Genomic DNA, 7,923 nt, shown 5'->3' with positions numbered 1-7,923 from the left:
AGAAAGTCTTATGATTTGGTTGGCTGCCTTGTTACACTTATTGCTGTTGAGGACCAAAGTGTACTCAAAGTTTGAAGTCTTGCGTTTTCACTTGCATGTAGTATCTGTGTTTTCCACAGGATTAGGTGTGACCCATCCTCATAGCACTCAATTCCTTTCCAAAACCTGAAATTCCATTTCCATATGGCAGTTCTGTAATTCCACTGAAATGACCTTCTAACAGGATGCTTGAACGCTACCTTAACTTCCTTGCAGCTTGTTCATAATGTTACCTCAAGAATCTTGCCGAGCGCAAGCCTAGATTACTTCATTCAGGAGAGGCTGACTTGCTTGTGGATGCAAAAATATATTTAAAAAAATCTGGTGGTAGAATTTTTTAACAGAGCCTCTCTATTATGGAACAGCTAACCTAATTATGTAACGGAATCGGGCACAATCTCAATGTTTGGTCTAGATTAACAGGTTACCTTTACATTAATTTTCACAGTTACATTGGGTGCTGAGGAGGAAGGTGTCCCGTGGCTGTAGAACATTTTTGATGGTATAAACTTTTCCAGTTTTGCTTTTAGCTTGTTCCCGCTATGAATGGGGCAGGACAGATCACCTTCATGGCCATGTGTCCTAACCTTTCTGCTAACCCCCTCTTTGTGTACTGCCATGGTTGTTCTCTGCTGAGGCTACCTGAGCAGTGTATGCTACCTGCCAGGCTAATGGAGGGGATCACTCAATTAATGGCCTACATCCACACCCTGCATGAAAGCCAAAACAGTGAGATGGTTTTAGAGTCTGTTTTGGTACCGGATGCATCAGCTAGTCTTTGTCCTCATATAACAGCAAGGCGAGTGTACCACTGTTTGGGATTGTAGCTGGAAATGTAAGTCCCTGGTGCACCACCAACACCCCATTCACCTTTCCAACAGGTGCCCCCCCCAATTCACCTTTCCAACAGGTTCCCCCCCCCCCCCATTCACCTTTCCAACAGGTTCTCCCCCCTCACCAACACACCTGTTGAGAAACCTGTTGCAGAGCTCTGGAAACTGCAGTAAAACATATTCCTGGGACCAGAGCAACTGATGGCCAAGTTAAACAAAACTGCTCTGGAATGATTATCCACGTTGCCATTAACAATGTCCCAATGAGGCAATGGGAGCTCACAAAAGATAACTTTAAATCGGTGTGTGCTGGCAAAACAGATGTCAGAGTTAGTAATATGCTCTGCTCCCCACACCCACACAGCAAGATGGTGAAATCTACAGCAGACTGATGCCACTTAACAGTTGGCTGTCTGCGCCGTGCCCCTCTAACAGAGTGGGTTTTATAGATAAATGGTATTGCCTCTGGGGGCAAGATTCAGAAGATCTTGGACATAACGAGAGACATCCGCCCGACAGAACTGATTGAGAGCATGCTGGAAAACAGGATGTTCTTTGTTGAGTTAGATGGTAAGAAGAGCAGATGGTCTACCTCAAGGGAGTGTCCTGCCACCCCGCTTATTCAACATCTACACAAATGACCAGCCAAGAAGTGATGACACAGTAAGGTTCATCTATGCAGATGACCTAGGTATTGCTGCGCAAGATAAGGAGTTTGAAGTGGTGGAGCAACGCCTCACCAATGCTCTCAATAAGCTGACTCCATACTATGAGGCCAACCATCTACGTGCTAACCCTGCCAAGACCCAAGTCAGTGCATTTCACCTAAGGAACCGTGAGGCTAAACGGCAGTTGAAAGTGAGCTGGAATGGAGTTCCTTTAGAGTCCTGTGAGTTCCCTGTGTATCTCGGTGTCACCCTGGATAGAACTCTGTCCTTCAAGATGCACATTGAGAAAACCAAGTCTAAAGTGCCAGGCTTTCAGGTAGAAGGACCCAGGCGTAGACCAGGATGACAAACCAGGCGTTTATTTGAGGAAGATTCAAAAATCAGAAGTAACAAACAGTCCAAACAAGTCAAAACCGAAGAATCCACGATCAGAAAATCCAAAACACAAAACAGGCAGAAGTAAAAAAACCAGAGCGGGCAAAAGACAAACAAGCGGGAACAAAACGGACTGGAACGCTGTGACGAACTGGCAGAGAAACAGAGCAGATGGAGAGGTACAGTATATACACACAGGCTGGTGATGAGAGAACAGGGAACAGGTGTGCAGGATGGGCTACAGGTGGTGGGTGTGGCAGTAGGGCAGATAGGCGGGACAGGAGGTGAGGCGATGGGCTGAAAGAGACAAGGCACCACAGAGACCATCCTAACAAACTGCATGACAGCCTGGTACAACAGCTGCACCAAAGCTGATAAAAAAAGCCCTCCGGCATGTTGTGAAAACAGCACAGGACACTGTTGACATAGAGCTGCCATCACTAGAACATCTCAGCACTCGCTGTGTGAGGAGGGCTAAGATCATGAAGGACATTACACATCCTGGACACCATCTGCTTAAGCTCCTCACATCAGGCAGGCGCTTCAGAACAATCCGCACACACACAAATAGACTGAAAAAAACAGTTTCTTCCCCAAAAGCTGTGACACTATTGAACTCAGATATCTCATCAGTCTGACAAGGCTGATGTGCTGCTATCATTGGAGTATGTGCAATATTGACCTCATTTCAAACCACTGATTATGTGCAGTATTTCTACATCAACCACACATGCCATTGAACACTCCAATACACCCTCACTTCATATTTGTCACCACACCTTTACTGCACCTTTACTGCACCTTTGCTGCTGACGCCTTTGCACCCTCGTTAGTTGTATTTTATTGTTAATTGTATTTTATTTGATGATATTTTATGTTGCTTTTTTTTGTAAATATGTGTGAGGACTTAAATATAAATGCACCGTTGGAGGTGGACACAATTGCAATTTTGTTGTGCTTGCACAATGACAATAAAATTCTTGAATCTTGAATCTTGAAGGTCAGCAGAGCAAAATGGAGCCATTTAAATGGAAACATCAGCACTTATGGATGGACTTCATATAGACTACTCTGCTACTGGACACGATAAGAAGCCGCCGCCTCTGGGGGAGGCCAAATCTTCTGCAAAGAGATGGCATCCACCCCATGTGGGAGGGTACAGCTCTTATCTGTATCAATACAGCATATAGTATGAGTCTAAGCAGGGCCCAGGAAGCAGGCTTACTGTCCTACACAGATGTCTGCTGCTTCCCTGAGCTGCTGCTGAGGTCTCGCTCCAATGAGACAGTGTCCGTTTCCCAATCTTCCAAAAACAGCTTCTCGAAGGTGCCATTCAGGGGCATTTCTTACTTTGAAGCTGATAATTTAATCAAAATTAAATCCTGAATCCACATGTAATACATGCAGCTAAATGGATCTAAACATTGGATTAATCAATACAGGATCAGTGACTCTTAAGGCAGAGCAGGTAAATGAAATAATTCACCAGGTCAGCATCCTTGCCTGTGCTGGTCTCTGCTGATATAATCTATATGCACACAGCTGCCTGTGCTGTAACCCCTCTCACTGCATCCTATCCCAGCATCCTCAGCACTGACTCCACACACATCACTGATCTCTGGCAGCAGGTCGGCTGGCCATTGCAAGGACAGAGCAGCGTTTCCCTTTTTATTTGCAAAGCTCTTCTACAAAAATTACCATATTACCCCACATCCTTTAAGTATAGAACAACTGATCACCAAACTGCATCACAGGAGTGCCTAGCTCGAAATATTCCTCATACCACCACTGAATGAAGGAAAACTGCTTTCAGCTTCTAAGCTCCTCTTAAAACAAACAATTTACAAAGTACACTGAATCTATACAGTCATTCCATTCGCACAGTTTAGGGCAAAAAACTGAGCATATGAGCTGTCCTCCCCTATATTCTTTGAGGAAACAGTCAGTTTTGTTCCACTGCGAGAGGTTCCTGCCACCGTCAGCTGATGGGCTGCAATCGTACGCTGGCCGTAACGCTCACCTTGCACTTCAACATGCTTTCACACCTGAGCCACCCAGGAGCCCCCGGCCCGGGGCTTTCGTTTTTTGATTCACTCTGGAAAATCCACTATGCTACATGTACGGCACTTTAGGGCAATTAATTCACGTATACTATAACATATGGCATTTGATGGACTGATTTGTTGATGAATAGGTGTCATTCCTAAATGGAGAGTAGAAGCTAAATGAATTCTTCAGGTCATGCTGCTGGCCATTAAAACTGATGGCTTTACCACAAAACCAGCAGCAGTAGAACATAAGAACCATATGTGAGACCGAAGTGGATTGAAGATTGCATTACATATTTTCCTAATTTCTGTGGCATGAAGCAGCTTCATAGAAGAATAAAAATTTGTTTAATTAGTGTGGTTGCCAGAAGGGCAAGCACACTACTACTCTTATGAACATTATTATTATTTATTCTTATTCTACCTCTAACTGCGCCTAAACCGTTTGCTGAAGACCCGCACTCTTCTGTTACAAACTTTTTAAACTGCCGTATCTCCGTGAATTCTAGCTCTACGCAAATAAATTACACATCAAAACACAGGTACACTTGTGCAGAATCTCACAATGTCTTCACATTCCTTTCACACAGAGGGAGTGGGGAGGGAGACTCGAATAGCGCGTATGCTCAGTAATGCACACAGGCAGCCACACATCGCATTTTCTTCAGAAAATGCACACAAATCTCGTTGTAACAGTTATCATTACTTTATTAAATACTTTCATGAGATTACAAAATAACCTCTTTCAGAAGTAAGACAAATACATAATGGAGAAATTGGAAACTTTGGCTGCAACTTGAAGCAAGCCTTGAAATGGCATTCTCCCTCAATGACTCAGTAACTGACAATTCTACCAGTAGAGGGCAGACAGTACAGTATGTTACAAGCTTAGTCAGGGTCAGTGGACACATGGAGAGGTGAGCTGGCATCCCCAGCAGGTCCAGGTGTGATGCAGGGGGGTTTCGTCTCCTTACCTGTTTGAGGTCTGGTACTGGCAGCAGCTGCTCCAGTCTGAAGAGGAACTCCGAACCCAGCATCTGCAGAGCTGAGTCATAACTGGGACCCAGCTGCAAGGAGAGAGAGAGACAGAGAGAGAGATAGGGAGGGAATGAATGGCCCTTTAATAATGAGGTAATGTTTACTACCAGAACTCTGCAGTGAAACCTGCCCCACTTTACATGGACTTGAGTGTCAGACCTGGAGGAAGTGCTCTCTCTCAGCTGGGTCTTTCAGCAGGGTTTGGACCAGCTCCACAAAATCAGCTTCTGACACCTCCACCTTCACATCAGAGCTCTGCAACACAGCACAGTGGTCACACACACAGCTAACACACTGTACAGTGTAGGGGTCCTTCTGGGTCATCAGCCTGCCAGTTACATATTCTGCATTTCCCACAGTATCAGTCTCGGTTCCAGAGACACTGATAATGGGCCAGTAACACTTCCCCTTCCTCCCATTCCTGCCCCTGTAGTGGTCAGGCTGTGCTGGAGGAACCAGCGCTGGCTACAAACTCTGTGTCAACATACTGGATCATTGGCTCATTCCATCTCAAATCAACCAATGCCAATGCTCTTTGCTCTCAGATTCACTACAAAGTGTGAGAAAATATTTCTCCATTAGTACACATCTAAAGCTTAGGCTCTGTATTTCAAACAGTTATTGAATACTCCCATTTTAAATTTGGCTCAACTTTTTCTATTTCCAGATCCAAATATCTCAAGAAGTTATTTACATTGATTCCTGAAGTTGTTGTTGGAGTTAACATGGACACAGAGACTTCAAACGTGAAAATATCAATCCAAATCTCAACCTATTATCAGTCTTAAAGTGCACTTTTGCACTTTTAGACTTTCACTGAACAAATTCTGCTTCTCACTGAACAATTTTTGTTGCTATGACCACTACTGTCTGTTTATCTTTTAGATTTTTTAGTCATATTCCTTTCCTCACACTGTCACTTTATACTCATATTTATATATTTATTTACTTATTTTATCTTTAATGGTGTGCTATTGTGTGCCTCTTCTTTGATTTTACTTTTGCTTCTTCCTGATTTTTTTTCTTATTACTATTGCTATTACCTGAGTACCTCTTTTCGTTCCCTGTCACGTACAACATGTCCGGGAATGACAATAAAACATCCTTTATCCTTTAGAAAATACATTTATATGGACATTTTCACATAGAGCAGAACTACATGTGGGCATAATACTGGTATGTCAGAGTGCAAATATTTCAGAGCCATTGGAATGAGGTTATTGTGAGCTTAAAGTTGTCTTCTTTAGGGAATTACTTCAGCAAGCTACAAAATAAAACGTAATGAAAATATTTTCCATTTTTCTCTCATCCTATCATCTCTAATGTTATTTCAGCTTTCATTGCTGATACTTTAAATGGAAGAATGCCGAACTTTGCAAAACACTTTTACTCAGTAACTGGAAGATAACATTAGGCTTACATTTCAGTTTATGACTATAGTGCTGAAGTTGCTCTGGATAAGAATGTCTGCTACATGACTAATGTAATGCAAGGTATATTCTGTTTTCCATGTTGTGCACCTGAATGGAAAAACATAAATCATATTTTCTAATATCAGCCCCCTTCTCTCACCCTCGCTCGTATTGCCAGAATCAGCTGGTTCCTCTGTCTGTAACTCAGCAGCTCTGGGACTGCCTCTGTCACCAAAGTCACAAACTCCTCCAGTTTCCCATAATGCATTATGTCTCGCTGCTGCACCACTTGCCACATGGCTGCAGAGAACAGTCGTAGAGGGGGAACCAAAAGGCGCAGGGAGGAGAGAGGAAGAGAGGGATCTGCAACAGAGAGAACATAAGGAATCTACACACAAACAGGAGCACCTCTGACACATCTAAAGCAGCACTGGCTTCAGTCACCAGCATCAGTTGTCAGGCCCTGGTTGCACAGCCTGTTGGACCCCACTGCCTTTTAGTTCATATTCAAAACGGAGAACCATCAGGGCCTTAGTGTAGCCAGAGAGGCCCTACAATGCTCACATGAAAAAAGAAAAACATGTTTGTATGTGATTTATTGAATGAATCCCTTTGTGTTGTGTGTTGTTCTTCTGTAACACTACAGTGTTACAACATCTAACTTCTGCTCATTTCCTGCAACATAAAGCAACATGCTCTCTGTATTATCATATGCAGGCCATCCATTACAAGCAAGTCTTTCACTCCACACACTACTGGCACATGGATGTTCCTTTAACAAACACAATAAATTATTATGCAGAACAGAGCACATTATGAAGCGGGCAGTATATGTCAAGGAACCTACTGCATCTAGTTTGAACTATTCTGCACTTCAACTGAAAAGGAAATTATTATTTAGCTGAAGGATGAAAACAAACTGCACTTTGAGCTGAATCTTAATTCCATCAAGGAAGAACACAGGATGCACTGAGTTTACAAGTGATGCTAGGGCAACAGTGTCCCATAGTGGTAAGGAGCAGGGCTCGTAACCGAAAAGGTTGCTGGTTCAATTCCCCATGGGGACGCTGCTGCTGTACCCTTGGGCAAAGTACTTAACCCAGAACTGCATTAGTCAATATCCAGCTGTATAGATGGATAACATTGTAAAACTCTAATTGATGTAAGTCGCTCTGGATAAGAGCATCTGCTAAATGCCAATAATGTAATGTAATGAATATCACCTGACATACAGATGCCACCTACTCAGACATTCTATAAATAATGCAGCGTTGCATTAGGTACTGATATTTCACACATTTTAATGATTCCACAATGTCACTGGTTAAAAAAACTGATTGAGGTAAGTCGCTCTGCATAAGATTGTCTGCTAAATGGCAATAATGTAATAACATAATGACCATGTAGCAGCAACTGGAGGCTAAGGTGGCCTGTGCCAAACTGTGAGGTGTGCGTCGGTTTGATCCACCTCTTCTGGATATCGCCATTTCTGTGAGATTTCTGTGTGCTT

The sequence above is a fragment of the Megalops cyprinoides genome, chromosome 2 (assembly GCF_013368585.1).
Source record: "Megalops cyprinoides isolate fMegCyp1 chromosome 2, fMegCyp1.pri, whole genome shotgun sequence".
NCBI classification, from domain to species: domain Eukaryota; kingdom Metazoa; phylum Chordata; class Actinopteri; order Elopiformes; family Megalopidae; genus Megalops; species Megalops cyprinoides.
Note: the sequence above shows the minus strand (reverse complement) of the source record.